Source organism: Heloderma suspectum, chromosome 13 (genome assembly GCF_057233095.1).
Source record: "Heloderma suspectum isolate Gila_16-S chromosome 13, 16-S_ref, whole genome shotgun sequence".
Classification (NCBI taxonomy): Eukaryota; Metazoa; Chordata; class Lepidosauria; order Squamata; family Helodermatidae; genus Heloderma; species Heloderma suspectum.
Genome location: NC_139470.1, coordinates 12,699,814 through 12,725,079, shown reverse-complemented (window position 1 = coordinate 12,725,079; position 25,266 = coordinate 12,699,814). Strand labels below are relative to the sequence as shown.

The 25,266-nt window shown below is 48.2% G+C and overlaps 1 protein-coding gene across 1 annotated transcript in view; it reads left to right on the top strand.

Moving 5' to 3' along the window:
* GALNT9 (polypeptide N-acetylgalactosaminyltransferase 9) overlaps positions 1–25,266 on the top strand; it is a 271,130-nt gene that overhangs the window by 97,212 nt on the left and 148,652 nt on the right. The gene's annotated exons all lie outside the window — the stretch shown is intronic.

Genomic DNA, 25,266 nt, shown 5'->3' with positions numbered 1-25,266 from the left:
GTTGTGCACATCTTTGAAATGTATACATTCTTCTGTCATTGATGAATGCATGTTTGTGCACATTTTCAAAAGTATGAATACCGTTTAATACATTACTTTTGATCCGCAAATCATATTGCGAGCTCAGAAACGTATGAATTCTGATAAAGAAACTTCTGATAAAGAATGAACTGAAATTAATTTCTCATATATCCCCAAAGTTGTCTAGCCTGAAATGTGTCTTTGTTTTTGAGGATTTAGGCTCTGATCCTGATGGAGCAACGTCATAGTGTGACAAACAAAAATATGCCAGATCTTGAACACTATTATAGCTCTTTAAGTCTGCAATGCTAGACCCATTGTTCCTGGAGCTAAGCTCCACTGAGCTCAATGGCACTTATTTCTGAATAGATGCATTTAGGATCGCGCTGTAAAAATAAATAATGCTTCTCTCATAATACTGGAATCCAATAGCATCATCCCATGAAGCTGATTAGTGGGAGATTCAGAACAGATCAAAGGAAGCCTTCACACAGCACAGAGTTAAACTATGGAATTCACTACCACAAAACATAGTGATGGCCACCAATTTCAATGGCTTTAAAAGCGGTTTAGAGAAATTCCTGGAGGAGAAGGCTATCAATGGCTACTAGTCCTGATGGTTATGTGCTACTTAGGGAAGCACAGAACCCCTACCTTTCTTTCCGGGGGGGGGTCTCCAAGATCCTCTTGAGTGGCCGCACATCCGCTGGGTTCTGCGGACCAGAACGCCTGCTCCGGATCCTCCAGAAATACGACAATGGCAGCCACCATTGACATTTTGCTTTGAGAAAGACAGCTGCAAATGGCGTAGTGGGTGCCACTTGCGGCCGTAAAGCCCTCACAGCCATTTACGGCTTTATTTACATAAAACTCAGGGCTTTACGGCTGTCTTTCTCAAAGCAGGATCCGGAGCAGGCATGCCGGTCCAGCAGGACTCTTCCCGGAGCAAGGTAAGAGGCGCCATCCCACCGCGAACTCTGGAGGCTGGATTCTTTGGAATCTGGCCTCATTGGAGTCCACAGAGGATTTCTCCAACACCCCTAGTACTACCTCCAGTATCAGAGCCAGTATGCCTATGTACCCCAGTTGCTGGGGAATATGGGCAAGAGGGTACTGTTGCACTCAGGTCCTGCTTGTGGGTTGCCTGCTGTTTGGCCACTGTGTGAACAGAATGCTGGACTAGATGGACTCTTGGTCTGATCCAGCAGGGCTCTTCTTATGTTCTGATGTTCTGATGTACTTGCTTGAGGTCATAATTGATCCCCAAAGAGTAATAAAAAAGATTAAAAAGCGCTCGCTCTCTCTCTCTCTCTCTCTTTCTCTCTCTCTCTCTCTCTCTCACTCACACACACACACACCTGTGTCACTTCATATTCCATGCGTTTTCCTACAGCAGCCATGCTGGTTCCCTCCAAATGTTTTAGATGACAACTCCCAGCATTCCTGACCATTCCTGGCCATGCTTGCTGGGGTCTGATGGGAATTGAAATCCAAAACATCTGGAGGGCACTGGGTTTGGGAAGGTTGGTTCAGGTACCCTCTCACTGCAGGGCCTTTTTGAGTTATGTAGAAATCATAACTTTCATATGTATGGACCTCCCCTGGACACACTAGTTCATACAACTGACTTATCTCTGTGATCCTTTCCACATCATGTGGACATCACCAGCCTTCCATTTTTGCCCAATATGATCCCACAGGTGTGTGTGTGGGGGTGAGCTCTAGAGCTGACATCATGACGGCTGGGTGCCACATTAGTTTAGAAATCAAAGTATTTGTACCATTCATACTTGCCTTCCTCACTCCATATTGCAGAAATATGAAGAGGCATAGGTAGCCATCACGGGATTACCCAAATGATTGGAGTCTACAGCCAATGTCCTCCCCCAGATGTTCCAGGCAATTGTAAACCTCTGACTACCATGTAGCTCCCAGTCATCTAAATTCATCTCAGGCCTCGCTGTAATGGGTTGATCCGACACTGTGTCTCAAGACTTCTTATATCTCTCAGAGAAGCTGGGTGAAGTATATAATCTATTTTTGGTCTGCCATTTTTAATGATGGACTTTACTGGACAACACTAATGGCCGGAGAATGATTTTTTAAATTTTCTGAGGTAATGGAGATGAAATTCAAAATCTAAATGTTATTTTAAGTGCCTGCTATAGTTATAAGCTAGGAAATGGCTCTTTATATTAGCTTTAAAATGCCTGCATGCATTGTAACTCCAATTGGCATTTAATTTATGCCAAGGTACCAAGTACACCTATAAGTGCTGTTAGAGACCCTGTCCCATAAACTACTTAAAGGACTCCGTAGCTATAAACATTGACAGCAAAGGAGCAACATAAAAGTTTTTCAAGGCTTTTTTATAATCATGATGGAGACATCTCTTTAGCAGCCTCTTGTTTGGATTCAAAATTGGCTCAGTATCTGCACACTCAATTCAGAATCAGCTCAGTATCTACAAGCTCGATTCAGAATCAGCTCAGTATCTACAAGCTCAATTCAAAATCAGCTCAGTATCTACAAGCTTGATTCAGAATCAGCTCAGTATCTACAAGCTCAGTTCAGAATCACTTCGGTATCTGCAAGCTCAACTTGAAATCAGCTCAGAATCAACTAGCTCAATTTGGAATCAGCTTGTTATCTACAGGCTCAGTTCAGAATCATATTTGAGAAAATCATGCATAAAACGATCCCTCAGCTGGAGAACTGAGGGCCACTGGGAGACTGCACCTCCTGCCTCCAGGGAAGAACATCATTACAAGGGGGAGACCAACCTGGTCCTCTACATTGGCCAGAGAGGGAGGAGCTGCAGGGAGCTCGCTCCACCCCTCCATGCTAGAAAGATCACACTGCTTTTGGTCAACCCTGAAAGGCTTAAAACTTGAGTGAACCACTCAGGGGAGCCAGAAGGGAGCAGAGGACCTGGGTTGTAGTTTTAAAAAAATGTTGGTGGGTGGTGGGCTTTGGAGTTGTGTTTGTCATTTTAGGGGTGGAGTGCCCACTTGATAGGTGAAAGTGAGAGAGGCATGTTTCCACCTGGCAGAGGCAATGGGGGGAGTTCTGGGGGCCAGAACATACTGAGACTGGGCAGCAGGTGCTGGCAGAGCACTCAGGGCAGGCCATGCCAGCTAAAGGGAACAGGGGAGAGATGCATAATATCTGTCCCCTGTTCCGGGCTTGTCCAGAGCTAAAGGATGGCTGGGGGATGTGTGACTCCATCCTCTGGCCTTTGTCTGCTGCTATGTAATGCCAGGTCTGTTGCCCCTATAACATCTCTCATCCATGACATGATCCTGGATGAGGGTGCAGACCTAGCATGTATTACAGAGACCTGGCTGGATGAGGCCGCTGCTCCTGCTCTTGCGGCCATTTGCCCGGTTGGATTTTTGTATGCACAGCAGCCAAGGGTTGGGGGGTCAAGGAGGGGGAGTGGTTGTTATGTACCGGGAGTCCTTGGTCCTCACTAGACTCCCTCTCCAGGAGCCCAGGGTTGCTGACTGCAGGCACTGGAGGTTGGGCCCGAAGTGCAGTCTGGGGATTCTGCTCATGTACCACCCACCCCACTGCATGACAGACTCCCTGGCCAAGGTGCTTGAGGTGGTCTCTGAGGTGCATGTGCAGTCCCCTAACTTGTTGGTGTTGGGGGACTTCAATATACATTTGGAAGCCATCCTCATAGGGGCACCTCAGGACTTCATGGAGACCATGACTTCCTGGGAGCTGCACCCTATTCCAACTGGGCCCACTCATGTAGCCGGCCATGCGTTAGACCTTGTGTTTGTTTCTGGAGAGGTGGGAGTGATCTGGAAATTCAGGATATATTCAACACCCCCTTGTCATGGTCAGATCACTACCTGGTGGGGTTGGACTTCTTGGTTCCACAACCCCTCCATAGGGGTGGAGGACCCATTAAGATGGTCTGCCCCAGGCATCTTATGGATCCAAGTGGATTCCTGACTGTGCTTGGGGATTCTTTGGAGCATGCAAACGGCCGCTTGGTCGAGACCCTGGTGGATGGCTGGAATGCTGCAATCACTGGGGCATTAGACCGTGTTACTCTGAAATGCTCTCTCCCCCTGAACAGAGCTCAGACTGCACCGTGGTTCACCCCACACTTGCGAGCTCTGAAGCAGGAGGTAAGCTGGCTAGTGCACCAGTGACGGAAATCTCGCTCTGAAGACAATCGGACACAGGTCATTGCTGTAGCTTCAGCCTACCACATGGCAGTAAGAGCAGCAAAAATAATGTTTATGCTGCCTCTATTGCATCTGCAGAGTGCTGTCCCAGTGGTATGGAACCTGGTCGGTCCAGTTGTTCTGGAACCAATGGAGCATTCTAAGGCCTCCCGTGATGAGTTTGCAAAGCACTTTGCAGATAAAATTGACCGGATCAGGAGTGCTATTCCGTGCACTGTAGATACGGTTAGTGAACTAGGGGCGGCCTGTGGCAGACTGGTTGTGTGGGATTGGTTCCAGCTTCTTCCTTCAGAGGAAGTGAACAAGGTGCTTTCATCTTTAAGGCCGACCACCTGCTTACTCGATCCTTGCCCGTCTTCGCTCATTATGAGATGCAGGGAGAGACTTAGGGAGGGGATCAAGGCAGTGGTGAACGCCTCCCTCGAGGAGGCAGTGATGCGACCACCATTAAAGAAGCCCTCCTTGGCTCCCCAAGACTTGAACAACTTTCTCCCAGTCTCGAATCTGCTGTTTGGGGGCAAGGTGATTGAGCAGGTGGTGGCTTTGCAGTTGCAGGCACACTTGCAAGAAGCCGATTATCTGGATCCATTTCAATCGGGCTTCAGGCCTGGGTATGGAACAGAAACAGCCTCGGTCGCCTTGGTGGATGATATGGGGAGGGCTCTGGATAGGGGCGAATGCTCCTTCCTTGTTCTCCTCAATCTCTCAGTGGCTTTTGATACCGTCGACCACGTTATCCTCCTGGACCACCTGGAGGGGTTGGGCATAGGGCACACCGTATTGTGGTGGTTCCGTTCTTTCCTTTCTGGCAGGTACCAGAGGGTAGCTCTGGGGGAGGAAACTTCAGATCCTTGGCTGCTCACTTGCGGGGTGCCACAGGGTTCTGTTCTCTCCCCGATGTTTTTTAACATCTATATGAAGCCACTGGGGGCTATCATCAGGAGGTTTGGGGTGCGGTATCACCAATATGTGGATGACACGCAACTCTACCTCTCATTTAAATCCTCACCAAGGTTGGCTGTAGAAACCCTGCCCAAGTGTCTCTGAGTGGCTGGATGGAAAGGACTAAGCTGAAACTGAACCCCGACAAAACCAAAGTACTTTTTGTGGGAGACAAGGGAGGTTGGGGGAGGTTGACCTGGTGTTTAATGGGGTGCAGCTACCCCTGAAGGACCAGATCCGCAGTCTGGGGGTCATTTTAGACTCCCAGCTGTCCGTGGAGGCTCAGGTGTCAGCCGTGAGCCGAGCAGCGCAGTACCAACTCCATCTGATATAGCAGCTGCACCCCTGTCTCCCTAACCATCTGCTCCCATCAGTAGTTCGTGCCCTGGTTTCCTCTTGCCTAGACTACTGTAATGCATTCTATGTGAGGTTCAGAAGTTGCAGCTGGTGAAGAACATAGCGGCCCACCTGATTAAAGGAAACCATCGGTGAGACCACATCACTCCAGTGCTGAAGGAGTTGCACTGGTTACCAGTTGTTTTCCAGGCCCAATTCAAGGTGTTGGCATTGGCCTTTAAAACCCTATATGGTTCTGGCCCAATCTGTCTTAAGGAGTGCCTCCAACAATACCAGGGCTGCCGCTCAATGAGATTGGCCTCAGTAGGCCTTCTGTCTGTCCCATCAGCCAAGACAACTAGGCTGGTGAGGACTAGGGAGAGGGCCTTTTCTGTGGTGGCCTCCACTCTGTGGAATTCCCCCCCCCCCCAGTGACCTCTGCCATGCCCCCTCTCTGATGAGCTTCTGACAGGCTTTGAAAACCTGGCTGTTCAGGTGAGCATTTGGGGTGGGTTAGGAGTGTTATTTTGTTATGGCTTTTGTTGTTGTTGTTGTTTTCAGTTGATTATGTAAATTTGTTGTATTTCATGTTGGTATTAGTATTGTATGCCACCTAGAGTGGCCGCGTAGCCAGCCAGATGGGTGGCTAATAAATAATAAATACATAAATACATAAAACAGCATTTCAGCAACTCGGGAATCCCTGCATTTAAAATTGCACAGAAAAAACTGTGCATTAATGCATAGATTATGAAAACTGCACTCAGAAAGTACAAATTTTCATATAGCTTGTGTGTGGGTGTGGGTGTTGAAACCTTGTGCAGAAATGGGATGGTGTGAGCTTGACCTAAAAAACTGACAATCTCTGCGAGACAGAGACTGACCGATCTGGCCATCTCTACTAAGGAGCTGAATCTGCTCATACATTTATAAAGCAGCTGGCTTAGGCCATCTGGTCTGATGAATGCTGACTGTGCACGCACAGAATCTCATTTTGCATTATGAGCAAGAAAATAACTTTGCGGGGGGGGGGGAATAGCGCTCAGTTCATAATCCAGCCAAGCATTATGAATCAGACAAATTCATACACTGAACCAGGTAATTGCAGACCTCGGCATTGTCACTAAAAATAAGTGGTCTGAGGATTTTGCCATGGCACAGTGAACCCTGTTTTAGTTGATGGGTTAGTGAACCTAATGAAGGAAACAGAAACGCATAGTCAAACAATGGAATTTGCTACCACAAGAAGTAGTGATGGCCACCAATTTGGATGGCTTTAAAAGGCGGTTAGACAAATTCATGGAGGAGAAGCCCATCAATGGCTACTAGTCCTGATGCTACATGCTACCCCCTGTATCAGAGGCAGTATGCTGGGAAACATGGGTGGGAGGGTGCTATTGCACTCACATCCTACTTGTGATTTCCTGGTCGACAGCTGGTTGGCCACTGTGTGAACAGAATGCTAGACTAAGTGGACCCTTGTTCTGATCCAGCGGGGCTCTTCTTATGTTTTATGTTCTTAGGCTATCAGTCTATTTGGCTTGTTCTCAGCTCTCAGAGGCTGTGCAAGTGTACACTGCAACCGTGTCTGAAAGCACAGCGTTTAAATAGCTTAGGTGGCAACAATGGGGGGGGGGCACACAAGGCCAACCCACTTTATCTCATTTCTATACCACCCAATAGCTGAAGCTCTCTGGGCAATTCACAAAAATTAAAACCAGAAGGTTCAGCATAAACCATGAAAGCTTCCAGCCACAATATCACAGTACAACCAGAATAAAACCTAGCAGCAATGCAGAGATTTAAAATACAGACTTAAACACCAGAGCTACAAGATTAGGAAGCTAAAATGCTAAATACCTGGGAGAATAAGAAGGTCTTCACCTGGTGCTGTAAGGACTAGGAGTACAATGTAGGCACCAGGCGAACCTCTCCAGGGAGCTCATTCCACAGCCGGGGTGTCACAGCAGAAAAGGCTGTCTTCCTGGTAGCCACCTGCCTCACTTCCTGTGGTGGGGGCTCCCAAAGAAAGACCCCTGAGGATGATCTGCCTGAGGGACAGGGCAGTCACATATAGGCAAAACCTGGCCCCAAGACATTAAGGGCTTTGGGCTCTAAACTTGATATACTGGGCGGGTGGTGGGGGAGCATACTTTTCCACCTTGAAACCAGCAGTCAATAAAGCCAAATATAAAACCAGACAGTGGGGTCTTTTCATCCAGCAGGTAAATACTGCAAATTTAAGTACAACAATACAGAGAGCCAGTGTGGTGTAGTGGTGAGAGTGTTGGACTGGGAGCCAGGAGATCCGGGTTCTAGTCCCCACTCGGCCACGGCAGCTCACTGGGTGACTTTGGGCCAGTCACAGACTCTCAGCCCAACCTACCTCACAGGGTTGTTGTTGTTGTTGTGAAGGTAAAATGGAGAGGAGGAGGATTGTGTAAGCGGCCTTGGGTTCCTTGACAGAGGAAAAAAGGCAGGATATAAATGCAATCAATCAATCAATCAATCAATCAATTCCTATTTGGAAGGCTGTCTTTCGGATTTTAGCTTTCCTGCAAGTATAGCAGCCTTAACTCACTTGCCATTTTAAAAAGTACTTTCCAGTACTGGTGGGCTGCTGAAATCATTTGGGGGGCACTGCGATGCAATCCATGCAATCCCTGAGCGCGAGCAGGGAAGAGGCGGGGAGCAATAGCTTCTTTGGAGAGTTCTCCGTTAGCTCATGCCTATTCTCGCCATTCTGCTTGAGTACCAAAGCATAGGGGTAAGCTCTCAGCAGTGCATTGGCTAAGCAACTGCACAATGCTGCAGTTTATTGTGTCCTCCTGGCTCCCTGGCCCCTGATTAGCTACTGGAATACAGAGGAGGAGGAAGAGGAGGAGGAGGCACCAGAACTTCGAGCAGGATCAGCAGTGGGAGAAGTCTCATCTGCAGGATGGCAGGCACGTAACACTATAGAGCAGTGTCAGAATTGGACCCCAGGATAGCCTAAGATGAACCAGGAGCCATGCTACAACAAGCTCCTGCACCACGTACAGCCAGGACCAAATGGTAAGTCAGAAGCAAAAGACTGACCAGGATACAAGATTAAGGAGCGAGCCAGGATTTGGGACTGAAGAATAACCACAGATGCAGGAATATCTCAGTTCTTAGGAAGACCTTGTTGCTTGAGCAAGGCTCAACTGGAATGCCTCATGCATCCCTAGGGACACACCAGAAGTCCACAAGCCCGGACTAAAAGACAAACCAGGAGGAGGACTGAGGAGCAAGCCAGAATTCAGGCCCCCCAAACAACCCAGGTACAGGAACCCACCAGGGAGGGCATAGGAAGGCCATATTGCTCAATCAAGGCTCAACTGGAAGAGGAAGGCCTTTTATACTCCTTCCTATCCAGGAGGATCCGATGGCCAACCAGGGTGGGTGGAGTCAGTCCAGGGCCTGAACTTAGGTGTTTTGGTGAGAAGCCACCACTTGCCTGTCAGTGGTTTGTCATACGAGGCAGGAGCACACAGATCCAGCAGCTCTTGTCAGGCAGGACACCTGTTCCACTGGTGTGGGGACTCCTCCTTTTCAAAAACATGCGCCCATCCATGTTTGCGTTCAGGGCTCCCAACAGAACAAGTTCCGCTGACTTGTGAACTGGAATGTGCATGCATCCCTACCCGCAAAGGGCTGCATGTTCTGCCATGGACAGCCCGCTCCTGCCACATGTCTACTCAGAAGCAAATCCCACTGAGTCCAATGCAGGACGCATTGCATAGATTGCAGCCAGAGAGTTTGGCTTGTTTTCCCATTGCTGCAGAAAGATTAGACACTTCTTTTATTTGGAGGATTATGCATCTTACTGCTTTACAGATCATTCTTTGTTTCCTGCTGCCTGGAGTGTTTGGCTTTTTATGGGAAAGCATTTGCTAGACTATTTCTGAGAGAGTATTTGCGCGACACAAATTTTATATTTGTGTATTCCTTCTTGGTATGTTGAGCCATGGTTGAGACACTGAAAAAAGGCGAATCAGTGCTAGAGGCTATAACAGGCATTCCCTTTCCCTAGGGAGCCCTGGGAAATGTAATCCTGCAAGGGATCTGGGGAACTCTAGCAAAGGATGCTCAGTAACTTCACCAAACTGCAGTTCCCAGGACTCTGGAGGGAGCCACGGACCTGAAAATGATACCAAACTTGATATGTTTGTCTTGTATGAAACTTCAAGTCTAGGACTGAAGTAGAAGTCACCACAAATATGTGGCTGCTGCTGAAAATCGGAACCATGTATCTAGATTACTTAAAACTTGTACTTGAATCTCTATGGGAGGAGAAGCGTTTTTTAGAGGGAGCAATACTGAGTGGAATACAGGAGGAGGGAGAGGTTAAGTGCTCCCCACTGCTTTTCTTCACAAGGAGATTAAAATAAAAAATAGACAGTGTTGGAGATAACAAAGGATGAGACCATGAACGTATGCAGATTGTGTGTGTTTTCCTCTCTCTCCATATCATGTGTTTCCATAGGTAGCTTCCACCCCTATGCCATTTCTCTGAGGTTTCCAGACATCTATAGCAAGGATAGGCATCCTTCTGGGGCCATGAGCACACTGGACAATTTGAGAAACCAGCCTTGGTATCACCACAAAATGGTTGCCCTGGGAAGTGTGGCAAAGGACTGTTAACCTGGCAAAAAGACTGAATAAAAGACAGAGGTGGGGTTATGATCCCCAACACACTAAACAATTCCCTTGAACCTGTTTTCAGCAACAACTTATTTCAGAGCACTCCTAGCTGTCATTAAGAAGAAAATGTGTTAATTTAAAAAAAAATAGTGGGAGTGGGAAACCACCATGGTGGGCACCAAGAAAGGTCGGAGTGTATTGGTGCCCATGAACACCATGTTGCCTACCCCATTATCTATAGTATGGACTCAGGTGACGTGGAAGAGTACATTTCCAAGGCCCCCTGGCACCTGAAACATTGCTGATGCAGTGTTCTGGGAAATAGTCAATGCTATTCTTGGGAGAAGAGCCATGAAGTAAAGCAAGCTAGAGCATCCACCTCTCTTTTTTGAGTAGGGATGTGCGAACCCACCCCAGCTCAGGTTCTCCGGGCACCGACTGAGGTGCCATCCCCGCTTCCCTCCCACCGGACCCATGCTCTAGCCCCCATGAGCTTAGCGAGCCGCCTGCATTCACCCCAGGCCCGTATGGCAAGCGCCTGCCATTTTGCCGCATTTTTTATTTTATGGGGGGAGGGAGGGAGCATTAAAAATGTGCATATTTAAATATGTGCAGTTTGGGGCTGGGAAAGCTTAATATGTGCAATATTAGAGGCATAATCCCTCTAATATTTCACATATGAAGCATTCCTGGCCCCAAACTGCACGTATTTAAATATGCGCATCTTTTAAGCTCCCTTTTTTTCCATTAAAAAGCGGTGGCAAAATGGCGGGCGCTCGCCGGACGGGTCGTGGTGAGTCCGGGAGGGCACGAGCGAGTGAGAGCAAGGGCGGGGGCTCGGCGGGCATTGTCCAGGGGTTACTGGCGGGGCGGGGGGTGATGGACTCCTGGACCCAGTTGGGCATCCAGGACATCCCTGTCTTTGAGTCTTCCTTGCCCTCATCTGCCCTCATCCAAGATCTTGCTGAAGATGCTGACATGGGAGGAAGATAAGGGGGAGAGTGTGCATGTGTGTGTGGGGGGCAGAGTTGCTGTCTTTGTATGTGTACCAGAGAACGCAGGGGGCAAGACAGTGGGGAGAAGATTATGTGTGTGTTTGAGTATGTTTATGCATGTGGGAGAGGGGGGAAGCAGGATTCCAGGCCCCGCCCACCACCAGCTCTGGCCATGCCCACTGCCACATGTAGCCCTCAGAGACAAAAATGTTAACCGCACCCGCTCTAGGAACATAGGAAGCTGCCTCATACTAAATTATACTATTGGTCCATCCTGCCTAATGTTTTCAGTGTTGGCCTGCAGAGGCGCTCCAGAGGTTTAGAGCTATGTGGAGATGCTGAGGATTGAACCTGCGACCTTCTGCATACAAAGCAGGTGCTCTGCCACTGAGCCACGGCCCCTCTAGATTGTCTTCAGAGACAGCCCTGTCTTTCAGCTAGAGCCCGGCTGAACCTTTCAGCCCAGTTGCTTTCACCCATTTCTCCCATCATTCCCATAAGCATTCCAGAAAGTGTGGCCAGGCTAGGAGGCTGCAGAGAGACCCCCATTGCTATGAGTGCTTGCAAAGACGTTTGTTTGTTTGTTTGTTTGTTTGTAGCAAGGGGGAAAATATTGACTACTTTGTAAAGTTAAGTAATGTAAGAATCACACACACACACACATTTTGTTGATATTCACCCACCCCGGAAAGCAGCAGGCCCTGTCCATCACTAAGTCCAGCCATGCCCACTGCCACATTCCATCCTCAGGCATGCAAACACACACACACACACAGAGAGAGATGTTACCAGCAGCAGAAAATCACCCTTCTCCCACCAGTGGTGCAGTGGTAAATTTGGAAGTGCAGGCTCTCATCATGACAGTCTGCATAGCCACACCTCCAAAGAGAGTCCAAACATGCAGGCACCTGTGTTGATCCATATCAGCAAAGCAGTGCTATCCGTTTTCATCTCCACCAGGAGCAGGCCTTTTGTAAAGCCAATGAGCCTTAATGGCCCATTTGAGATTAAGCCGCCCCAAAATATTCACATCACAACAGGGAACCACATATCATTATTGGGAGAATTCATCCCCCCCACCCCAGCTACTATGAGAAGTCCCAGGTTCAATCCCCAGCTTCTCCAGGTAGGGCTGAAAAACTCCTGCCTGAAACCCTGGGGAGCCGCTGCTCCCAGTAAGTGTTGACAATATTGAGCTAGATGGACCAATAAACCAGCTTACTTATTAAGGGAGGGGCCATAGCTCACAAGTAGAGCACATGCTTGGCATGCAGAAGGTCCCAGATTCAATCCCCAGCTTTTCCAGGTAGGGCTGGAAAAACCCTGCTTGAAACCCCGGAGAGCCACTGCTGCCAGTCAGTGTCAACAATACTGGGCCAGATGGACCAATGGTCTTACTCAATATAAAGCAGCTTCCTATGTTCCTGTGGGAATTACAGCTAAGCTAAGAGGGAACAGGGACTTCTGACAGGGGGGACTGGGGGACAGATGACATCAGCATCCTTGCTAATAATTTTTTTAAAAGTGCTGGGCCTGCATCCCTGCAAAAGATACCTCCACTAAGCCGCCCCCAAGCCACCCCCCCCCCACACACACACACACACACTCAGGAATAAATGGCCCTGCAAAAGTGGGGCTGATTTTTAGCCCACCTTTTATTATCCGTAGAGTTCCTGGTGAAAATAGCAACCCAGCCATTTGGTTCCTTTTCTTTAAGTCTTGGCCTCAGCTTTCCTTGAGCCCTTTAGCTTACCAAGGGGCAGCAACCTGCTGAGTAAATTATACATGACTCTTGAACTTCGAGGGACCTAAAACATAAATTTTCTTCTCCCTGTAATGGCATCAGCTGAACAAGCAAAAACAAAAACAAAAAATCCACAGGAGAGTTTTGCTCCGTCTCTGCTTAGTCCGCTTCCTTCTTTGATGAGTTCTGCCAGGGACAGGGAAACACTTTATTCACTACCAAAAGTTCCCAGAGGTCAGTCGCTGAAGGACTGGATGCGTCTGATCTCGGAAGCTAAGCAGAGTCAGCCCTGGTTAGTACTGCGATGGGAGACCGCCTGGGAATCAGGCTTCCTGATTGAGCAGGGGGTTGGACTCGATGGTCTTGTAGGCTCCTTCCAGTCCTGTGTTTCTATGATACCCATCCAGTAATGCTGCTTGCCTGATCTCGTCTGATCTCGGAAGCTAAGCAGGGTCAGCCCTGGTTAGTACTTGGATGGGAGACCTCCTGGGAATCAGGCTTCCTGCATTGAGCAGGGGGTTGGACTCAATGGTGTTGTAGGCCCCTTCTAACCCTATGATTCTGTGATTCTATGAGATGGAACGAGACATAGTGCTGGAGTTGACAACGATGGGTCTGTCTGAAGGGCAAAAGGCCAGATTCCTGTGAGAATGCAAGATCTTTGTTTTCATTCAATCAGGTTCATCTTCCAGTTCATTGTTCATTTTGTTGTAGGGATGTGCACATCAGCAAAACTCAACCTCATCAAAGTTCTCAAAATTCCACTTAAAAGCTTGTTCCAATTTGTGTCATCCCTCTGTTTATGCATTGGGGTTTTGTTCGTTTGTCTGTTTTTTGCATCCTGTGTTTCTCCCTTTGCACTTGGTTTCCAATAGTATATGCCACGCTTCCCAAACCTGGTGTCCTCCAGATGTTTTGGACTTCAACTACCACCAGCTGCAGCCAGCATGGCCAATTGTCAGGAATGCTAGGCATCGTAGTTCAAAACAGAGGAAGAGCATCAGACTGGGAACAGCTGACATATAGGATGACCGGTGGTTGAAACAAACAAATTGACTGGCTATTACTTTCTGTGTCTGAAGAGGGTCTATACACAGAGAGAAACAAACACACCTAACTTACCTCTGTATGCCAAAGGCCAAACTACATGCTACTAATGTATCTTTGAACCCTATATTTGTGATTCTCTGTCCCCCACCCCACCCTGTAATCAAAGCAGCCCCTGGATGTCCAATATGGATTGGGAGGGACAGAGGCACTGGGGAGAGGATTTTAACACCGCCCCATCCCATTTTCCATTGGAAGATCATTTCCACAAAGCTGCTGATTACAGTAAATAGAAGCTTCACAGGGAAATAGGTAGGGGTAAGTGAAAATGTCCCCCACATTTTCATGGCCCCATTGACTTGGGCTACTTTGGGGGAATGGCAGGATGGTATTATGTGGCATTATGTGTGTATGCGTGTGGTGTGAGGGGGTAAAACATACTGGAGTTCCATTGTGTTGGCGGCTGCCATGTTAGCTTTCCCAAAATCCTCCATTCTGAGGGGCATTTGGGAGGCAGGTGGAAGTTGCCTTTCCCCAAATGCTCCATTGAACTGGGACATTCTGGGAAATCTACCATGCTGGTACCAGCATGACAATGTCAAGGACTCCCTTCAATAGTATCAACCCCCACACCCACAAAATTTGCAGCCTTCCTGCACACAAGCAATTTATTCATCCTCGATTCTCTTTCCAGAATTCAATTTGAACTTTCAAAACTTTTCACAGTTAAGCCCAGCAGTATAATAAAGGCTTCAGGGCGGGCAGTGTTCACTGGGAAACCCATACGGGAGAAAGGACTAACCCCCTTGAGCCATGGTCTCAATCCTGATTAGAGCTTTTTGCAGGTTATTTGGGGGTTTATTTGTTGTACGCTTTGCTTTATTTTATTTCTTCAAGCACAGGATTCAAAGATGCAAATAAAATAATGTCTAATTTGTCCCACCATCTCAGCTACAAGGTTCCTGGTTGATATCCCTCCAAGTCTCTGATAATTTCACCCCCTCTTTTTTTCTTTTTGGTGTAGTGTGAGACAAATCAATGTACTTTTCTGTAGTGCTGGGTTTTATTGGAGTTTGAAGAGAGTCCCCTGTGAAATATGCAAGAGGCCATTAAAAAGGGGGGAGCTGTTTGTCAAGTGTCCTTATGCTTCTTTCCAGAGTCAGAGCCAGTTAGGGGAAGCTAGAGTGGCAATAATTGAATTCTCTCCCCAGCTTCTGTCTCTTCCTCACACATTGCTGCATGAATGCCTGACAAGAGAGCCTTAATGAAATCCCTAATGAATTTTGCCGTGCTCCCAACACCTACAGTGAGAAAGTCTTGCTCATTTGAGAACACCGCAGACAGTTCTATATAGCACAACCTATTGATTGATTGATTGATTGATTGATTGCATTTATATCCCGCCTTTTTTCCTCTTGCAAGGAACCCAAGGCGGCTTACATTATCCTCCTCCTCTCCATTTTATCCTCACAACAACAACCCTGTGAGGTGGGTTGGGCTGAGAGTCTGTGACTGGCCCAAAGTCACCCAGGGAGCTTCCATGGCCGAGTGGGGACTAGAACCCAGATCTCCCAGCTTGCAGTCCAACACTCTCACCACTACACCACACTGGCTCTCGATGCTTTTTATGCTATTGGTAGGTGGCAGTATTGCAACCGAAACTCTCCCCACGACCTGAATTCGATCCCAGCGGAAGCCGGGTCTCGGGTAGCCGGCTCAGGTCGACTCAGCCCTCCATCCTTCCAAGGTCAGTAAAATGAGTACCCAGCTTGCTGGGGGAAAGGTAGTCATGACTGGGGAAGACAATGGCAAACCACCCCGCTACAGTCTGCCATGAAAATGCCAGCGTAAGCAGGCGTCCCTCTAGGGGTCAGTAATGACCCAGTGCTTGCACAGGAGGAACCTTTCCTTTCCTTTCCTTAACATTCCCATCTTGAGCTAATGGGGCAGGTAGCAAACTCAGTAAACTAATACTACAATATCATTGCTGTGGGAGAGAGAGAGAGGTGAGCTAGCAAGGAGCACCCTTGCTGCCTCCTGGAATCCACAAGTAGCCAGAATCAACACACAGACGATAAGGCTCTTTTCCAAGGCTTTATTTCCATTCAACCTAATGACGCTTACAGATGCTAATTAGGGGTGGACGAAAGTCACTTACCTGTCCTCGAAGATTTCCCGCGGTGGGGCGGAGGCGCTTCGTTGCTCCCCCCGCGAAGTTCAGGCCGGGGGGGGAGGCTTCCCGCCTCGCCCGGCCGAAATTCAGGCCGGGGGGGAGGCTTCCCGCCTCGCCCGGCCGAAATTCAGGCCGGGGAGGAGGCGCCTCACCTCACCCGGCCGCGAACTAAACAGTTAAAAAAACAACAACATGCCCCCATGATAGGCTACGTGACGATTAATGTAGCCTATCATGGCTAGATCTGCAAAGTCAGCTGTGATAGGCTACGTAAATCGCCACGTAGCCTATCAAGGGTGACTTAAAAAAAAAAAGCGCGTACACAAATGGCGGCCCCCATAGGGAGCCGCCATTCGCGTTCCTTATTTGGTCGCTGTAGTCTACGTAAAGATTTACGTAGACTACAGCGACCAAATAAGGAACGGGAATGGCGGCTCCCTATGGGGGCCGCCATTATCCGTACGCGCTTTTTTTTTTTTTTTAAGTCACCCGTGATAGGCTAAGTGACGATTTACGTAGCCTATCACGGCTGACTTTGCAAATCTAGCCGTGATAGGCCACGTTAATCGTCACGTAGCCTATCACGGGGGTGTGTTTTGTTTTTTTTCTTTTATTGCAATGGCGGCGGTGGCAGCCGGTCGAAAGATCGGCTGCCGCCCCCGCCCCTGACAAAGACCCGACGAACCGCTGGCCGGACCCGCCGCCGGGAGGGACATTGGGCAAAGGTAAGTCCCGTCCCGGGGGGGGGGTGCGGGGTGCGGGGTGCGGGGGGCGGAGAATTTCTCCCCGAAACTTGTTCGGGGGGCCGAACACATTGGCACTCGGCCCCCCGAAGTTTCGGGGAGAAATTCTCCGCCATCCCTAATGCTAATTGCCTGAGCCTAATGAGGGAAACTTAAGAGATCTGCCTACCGGAGGAGGTTCCTAGCCTTAGTGAATCAGTTGATCTCCGTTTGGAGGGCAGAGGCGGGAAACCTCTGAATGTAAGGGCTAGGAGGCGAAAGTCAGCCCCTTTCCCGTGGGGCATCGGGGCACAGCTGTTGACATTGCGCCAAGCGGGCTGAGTGCCTCCTCTTGGCGCCCTCCATCTCCCACTTGTCCCTGCACCGGCGCCTAGTGTCCCAAAGCTCCAATTGTCCCTCCCCCTGCCTACCTGGGTCGCCGCCACTCTCAGGAATGTGAGCAGGGAGGGACTCTCCCTCTGGCGGCGCCTCTGAACAGCGCGCGGGTTCCTCTCCCACGGTTTCTATCTCTTGCTCAGAATCAGAACTGCTTTGGGGCTCTATGGGCTCCGATCCAACCATGACAGGCTGGGACCTAGTGCCCTTTGGCTCCTCTCCTCCAGGAACTGACTCCATCAGCAGCCATTCTGCCTGCATGAATGAGGAGGTGAGACAGTGAAGTGCCCTCCGCACATCTGATTTCAGGGGGAGAGGTGAGCGAGCCAGGCCCACTGTGTCGGCTTGGCTGGGACGCACTGCCATGCGACTGCTCCCCTCCTCGAATGACCTCCATCCACCAGCATTCCTTGCAACAGCATGATAAGCACCCCACAGGAAGGCCATTTTGGTTTTGGGGGAAAATCTTTATTCTTGTCTGGTTCAGTTCAAAAGCAACATGCAAACTCTTATAAAGGGGGTGGGGAGACAATGTCGATTCAAGGGGGACACACAGTGCCTGGCGTCAGAGGTTCATTTTTATTTTTATTTTCCCATCAACACATCTTTTCATGAGAGTTGTAGTCTGGATAAAGCAAGGGACATTCTGCCATGAAAAGGGAGAGGAGCGAAGTTGCTGTTAGTTTCTGGTGAGACTTCATTCAGTCCTTGCACTAAAAGAGGTGGAAGAACCAATCAAGGGCCAATACTGAATGGGCTTCAGTATAGATGTGTTAGTGATATCCTTCAGGGATCCAAAAATTAAACCGCATCCAGAAACCAACAATGGCATGCCTGCCATATTTAAATATTCAACTTGGAGATCAGGTGGTTGGTGCTGCTGTCCAGGGATTGCTTCAGCTAAGAGCATTAAAAAGGGCCTCCGGGGGTTTCAGTGAAGGCAGTCAGTTGACAGCAGGAAAAACTTGGCTTGGTGTACATTGTATTATGGGAGTAGCAAATGACCCAGTCCCAAGCCACAGGGAAGCAACTGCAAGAGGGCCCAGTAGGGGAATAATATTTAGAGCCTGGCTACACATCACAATAAGTGTAATGTGTCGTCAGGCTCTAAATATTGAGAACATGGACAATTCTTTCCTAATTGTTTCCCCCTTGGACAGATGCTTTTCTCTGCTTGCTTTCATTCCTATGGTGACATCTTTCCTCTCTCTCAACATACTGCAAGAAAGGAGGGTTTCTCTCCTGTAGACTTCCTGCATGAGACTCATTGGTCCGTTAGCCAAAGCAGTTCTGTAGGAAAGTCATTTCAGAGATAATGGTCTCATTTGGAGAGGGGGTTAGATAGCCTTGTGTATTACTTCAGCTGTGAAGCACACAGCTAACATTTCCCGTCCCCTACTCCAGCCCTCATTCCCCTCTTTACAACTGCTTCTACATTCCCTGCATGTCAGAATGTTTGCCAACCCTGCTAAAACAGAACAAGAAATACACTTGAGTGTGTACAGTTTTCCTAAAGGAAATCAACCCTGACTGCTCACTGGAAGGACAGATACTGAAGCTGAAGCTCAAATATTTTGGCCACCTAATACGAAGAGAAAACTCCCTGGAAAAGACCCTGATGCTGGGAAAGATTGAAGGCAACAGGAGAAGGGGATGGCAGATGATGAGATGGCTAGATAGCATCACCGATGCAATGAATATGGACTTGAGCATGCTCCGGAAGAGAGCGGAGGACAGGAAGGCCTGGCGTGCTCTGGTCCATGTGGTCATGAAGAGTCAGACACGACTTAACGACTGAACAACAACAATATACAGTTTTATGGATGATATTCTGGAGGTGACCGACTCGACCTTGGGGGAGCTGGGGGTGGTGATGGCCGACAGGAAGCTCCAGCGTGGGCTGGTCCATGAAGTCACGAAGAGTCGGAAGGGACTGAATAAACAACAACAATGTACAGTTTTGCATTTTAAGCAAATCACAGCATCATCACTACACAATCAATTGAACAGACTGCATTCATCATGAAATGAATAATATGGAGCTTGCTTCTGATACCCTGATGCCCCCATCACCTGCCGATCTCTGGGTGGACATTTGGGGGCCCCACTGGGCTGTGGGGCCCTGAAATTTTGCTCCAAGGTCTAGTCTTACCTGCACCACTGGTCCAAATGCTTTTCATTCAAGCTTAGTAGTTCAATGGTGATTCAAGGACATTCATCAAGGACATGGGAAGTCCTTCCAAGGATTTGGAGACTGCCTGAGTCCTTATTTCCCCCTCTTCTCTTGCTTGTAAAGAGAGACATCTTCAGTTTGCATTCCCTTTCTTGCTCTCCTCATCAACAAACAGTTCTATTATCTCATTAGCTCTGCATCATGCCAGTTTATTATTCCGCTCCTTTGTTTTTCTCCTGCAGGATTGTGGGGGGAAAGGTTCATTACTCAGTGGGGGGAAAGGCCATGGAATACAGTCGTTAACATTTTCCCCAGGAGCAAGAACAAATTCTAATTAGGTTGATTAGGAAACATAAAACTGAGACAGAAGGTTTGCCTGCAAAAATTTGTCAGTGATAGCATGGATCTGTTCTGCAGTCAGCACTTGTCCTTGCTCCTGGGAAAATATCAGAGGTCAAGAATGTCAACCATGTCCCTATACAATTAGGTGTTGGTCTCAACTCCTGTTGAGGGAGAGGAGGAAGCAAAGCAGAAAACAGTCTGCAACCAGAAGAACATATCTCCTATTTGGTCCACACGGCTGATGTGGAGATCACTGAGCAAGTCGTACCCAGATGCTTTTACAGCAACCGTGGAATGGAGGTTGATCTTGTTCTGCTGGTATGGACTCTGGGTGATTTGCTATATATCAGCAAGGATTTCTAACTCCCAATGTTTTAACAGTAGCAGCAACAAAATGCCTTCCCATGGCCTAGATTATACCTCTGAAATTAAGGAGGGTTGGAGTAAATAGGAGTGGAGTTTTGTTTGGAAGAACTGTGCACGCAGTCCTTGGAATGTAAGGTCAGTTCTGGAACTGCAGCTCGGTTCTGGAACTGCAGCTCAGTTCTGGAACTTAAATACAAATTCCTGGGCTCAGAATTAGGGACATACGGATTTTAATACATCCGTTCTGTCTGTGTCTTGTGTCTTGTTAGGCATCTTTTGTTCCATTGTCCGCTCATTGATGGAATCAGGTTTTTTGAGGGATGTACAAAATTTTTTTTTCTACTTGCGTGAGTGCGCATTAGTGCTAATGAGCATTAGTGCGAATGCAAATTTGCTCAGATCCTGCCCCATTTTTTTTAACCCACTCCATCCATCCATGGAATCTATGCAACTCAGAGAAAAAATTGGAGTTCTCCAAGGTCCCTACTCAGAATTATTAAATTCTAAGCATAAATCTAAGCACCAGGCTCCAGTGGTGGATCTCACGGTTCTTGTTAACACATCCACACACACACACACACACACACACATGCACACATGGTTGAACCTGTAATCCTCAAGTCTTCCCAGTCCTGCATTGTAAGGGGTCATAAACTCAGTCTCAACTCCCCCGACCTCACTCCCCCACCGATGCATCCCCACCACTTGCAGCTGGTTGTTTAAAACAACAACAAACAAGCCTGGGAGACACAACCGCATGACAACCATTTTATTGTGTATTTGGGGCCATGTAGAGAAGGCCTCAGATGTATGTCTTAAGAACATCAGAAGAGCCCTGCTGGATCAGACCAAGGGTCCATCTAGCCCAGCATTCTGTTCACACAGTGGCCAACCCAGCTGCCCACAAGAAACCCACAAGCAGGACACAAGTGCAGCAGCACCCTCCTGCCCATGTTCCCCAGCAACAGGTGTACATAGGCACACTGCTTCCAATGCTGGAGCTAGCATATGTCCATCAGGACTGGTAACCATTGATAGTCTTCTCCTCCAGGAATTTGTCTAACCTTTTAACCCTTTTGAAGCCATCCGAATAGTTTGACTATGTGCTGTGTGAAAACATCCTTCCTTTTATCTTCCCTGAATCACCCACCAATCAGCTTCATAGGATACTCTCTGTGAATTTGCCCAATCCCACTTTTAAGCCTTCCAAATTGGTGGCCATCACCAAATTGTTACATGCCATCATTTACTGAGAAACCAAATGAGCCAAAAAAAAAAAAGCAAGTGATATAAATGTAAGTGTGAAGATCTCCCCAAACCCAAGGGCCCTTCAGTCCACAAGACCACCCAAAGGACAGCAGGACAACAGAAGCAAACTCCATTTTATTCCTGTAGGCATGATGGTGGTATGATTTAAGCGAAAAAACACAAAAATGCATGCTTGTGCTCTCTCTCTGTGTGTGTGTGTGTGTGTGTGTGTGTGTTTAATTAGGGTTGGCAAACAGTTTTGCTGTTTTTCATCTTCTAACGTATCAGGAATGTAGAAGCAGTTGTAAAGCATGGGATGGCAGTGGAGGGGGAGGAGAAGAAAATATTAATTGTGTGCTTAACAACTGAAGTAATACACATGGCCACCTAAAGACATACACAAGGGATGTACAGATTGTGTAAAATCTGTTCCGTCTGTGATTCACGCCTTTCATTCCACTGTCCGCCCATTGATGGAATTGGATATTTTTCATTTGCACCAAGTCGCATATGAGAAAATTATTTGTTTGTTTGTTCGTTTATTGCATTTATATCCTGCTTTTTTTCTTCTTGCAAGGAACCCAAAGTGGCTTACATTCTCCTCCTCCTCCTCTCCATTTTATCCGCACAACAACAACCCTGTGAGGTAGGCTGGGCTGAGAGTCTGTGACTGGCCCAAAGTCACCCAGTGAGCTTCCATGACCGAGTGGGGACTAGAACCCAAATCTCCTGGCTCCCAGTCCAACACTCTAGGCACTACAGCACGCTGGCTCTCCCCAAATTTCCCCCAAATGTGCATTTTTATGCTTTGGCCCATGGGGGAAATGCACATTTTTGGCCAGGCTTTTTTTAATTCTGCATATTTTTCTATGATGACATTGCACAAAGTTCAGAAAGTTAGAAAAACTGTCCACAAGTCCATGGAATCCACCTGACAGGGTAGAGCCGGTCTGCTGCAGAATTCACGGATTCGATTCATGAAAATCTGAACTCATTTGGTTCCATTGCCGATTTCTCCAACATACCACACACACCCCACTGTAAAACGCATTAAGTCCAGAGTCTAAAATTTCCTAGCTGGACCATTGTGTATGCATCGGTGTGAACCAGCCCCAGACATGTCAATAGTCAGACGGTTTGGACATCAAGATTGGGACATTGGGGAAAATGTGTACCTATTATTAGTAACTGATCCCAGTGCTGTCAACATGGAGTGGGCGGATGAGTGTAATCCTGGTTCATGTCATTTTAGATATGTGTTCTTTGTTAAGTCTGTCCTGTCCCTGCATTAATGCATTTTAAAAAAATCTACATGAGCATTCTTATTAAAATATGTACTTGCAATGTTGCAAGGTGGTCGAAGGGCTGCCTTTTCAAAGCATCCCCATTTTCGTTTTACAGGTAACAAACACATCGTATTGCCCCTGCAGTAGGCTTCGAACTCTTAATTTAGAGGTACCAAGATAGTGATAAATAAGATTGAGGTTTACTTACAAGGAGTACTTTATCGAGTAACTTACAGCACACAGGCATACCTAATGGCTGGATCAGACAGCTTCTCTGAACCCAGAGCCATGGGGTAAAATGGGTTTTATACCATACATGTCAGCAGTGTGGAAGTATGACAACAGCAAACGTTAATTAGTGTTCATTCCCAGCACAGACTAACGGTGCTTAGGAAAACAATCAGAGCTTTCTCAGCACAGACACCTGCAGCTTATCATAAACATAGCCTCACTTCCCAGTAGGGGTGTACGGATTTCCCACCATCTGTTCCAGTGGGAAATCCATGGGGGGGGGAGGCGATCCATTCCTCCCCCCCGGAATCCTCCAGAGAGGCTCCGGTCCACTCAGATTCCGGGGGTGGGGGAACTGGCTTCGAGGCGCTTACCTTCCCTCCTGCCAGCCAGAGCCGTTCGCCTCCCCCCTGTCCCTGCCTATTGCCTTTAAAAAAAAGTCTTAAAAAAAACACAAAATGGCAATTGGGAGGATGTGCCCATAGACTTATATGCAAATAGAGTCATGAATCTTGCGTATAAGTCTATGTGTCCATAGGCTTATACGCAAGATTCACCGCTCTATTTTGCATATAAGTCTATGGGCACATCCTGCTGATCACTCGTGCCCATAGACTTATATACAAAATAGAGCGGTGAATCTTGTGTATAAGCCTATGGACACATAGACTTATATACAAGATTCATGACTCTATTTGCATTTAAGTCTATGGGCACATCCCCCCCCCCTTCCCGATTGCCTTTTTCTTTTAAAGACTTTTTTTTAAGGCAACTGGCAGGGACAGGGAGAAGGCGAATAGCTCTGGCTGGAAGAAGCAGCTGAGTGCCATTCCTGCTCCAGTCCTGACATACCTACTTCCCAGACACATACTAGGCCCTGATAAGATACTAGCCTTCATTAGCATGGAATGTGCTGAGGCCTCACTATCGACCTTTGACTCATCTCACATGCTCAGAGGCCCACTAGCAAGGGAATTGCACTTATAATGAACCTAAGCAAAGGATTATGGATCTCTAGGCCCCTCTAGAACTACAGGTGACTTGGTTACAGGCCTGGGGCCAATACACACACCCAGCAGCAAGAAAGCATGGCTGCTGCCACAACGGCCATGACTGCCTTTCAAACTGAGAATGCAAATGCCCCTGTGATGGGATGACACATATGTAGGGATGTCACGAGCATCTCTTTGGGTGCTTGGCCTCAGCGGGTTCCCAGCATTTTGGCCTCCCAGATGCCAGTCCACGACCCCCTGCTCTTGCCTGACTTGGTGTATACTAAGTTGGGCAAGCACAGCAGTCCCTGCTCCATGCCCGAGTGTTGCTCTCGGTGGTAAGGATGGCAGATAATTCTGCCACGGATTCCAGTGAGGCTGGATTCTTTAGAATCCAGCCCCCCGGAATCCATGGCGGAACAGCCTCCTGCCCCCTGCCCCCCCCCATGGAATCCCCCCGGGATGGCACTTACTTGGGGCTGACGTGGCAGATTCGGCGGCTGGTCTCCTGGCCGGCCGCAGCAAGGCTGCTGCCGCCGCCATTGCCGTCCTTGCAGCCATGATAGGCTACGTAAGAATTTACGTAGCCTATCACAGCTAACCTCCCCCCAAAAAACCACACAGCGTATGCAAATGGCGGAGGCTATGGTGGCCGCCATTTGCGTTCCCTATTTTTCGCCGATTTATCTTACGTAAATATTTACCTTATTTATCTTAGTATGTAAATATTTATTTTATGTAAATTACATAAGATTTATCTTATGTAATTTACATAAGATAAATATTTACATAAGATAAATAAGGTAAATATTTACGTAAGATAAATTGGCAAAAAATAGGGAACGCAAATGGTGGCCGCCGTAGGCACCGCCATTGGCGTACGCTGCGGGTTTTTTTGGGGGGTAGCCGTGATAGGCTACATAAATTCTTACGTAGCCTATCACGGCTCCCTGGCTGGACGCAAATGGTGGCCGCTATGGCGGCTGCCATTTGTGTCCACACCAGCGAGTCCATGGCCAGAAATCCGGCTGCGGACAGCCCTGGCCTGGCTGGCTGCTCCGCGGAGCAGAGCCGTCGCGGAGCAGAGCCGGCCTTCGAGGATTCTGGGGGGGAGGACCGGATTGCCTCCCCCCCCGTCGCGGATTCCGGTGGGAGGGGCGGAGCACCTCCCCCCCACCATGAACACAATCCGCGAAAAGGTAAGTGACTTTCATATATCCCTACTCAACAGCAGCAGGGGCAGGGTGGCAGCCATGGCACTTCCCTCTCAGTTCCCACCTGGGATCTCTTCTCGATCATCCCAGAGTGCAGGACACAGAATAATGGGCTCAAGTTACAGGAAGCCAGATTCCGGCTAAACAGCAGGGAAAACTTCCTGACTG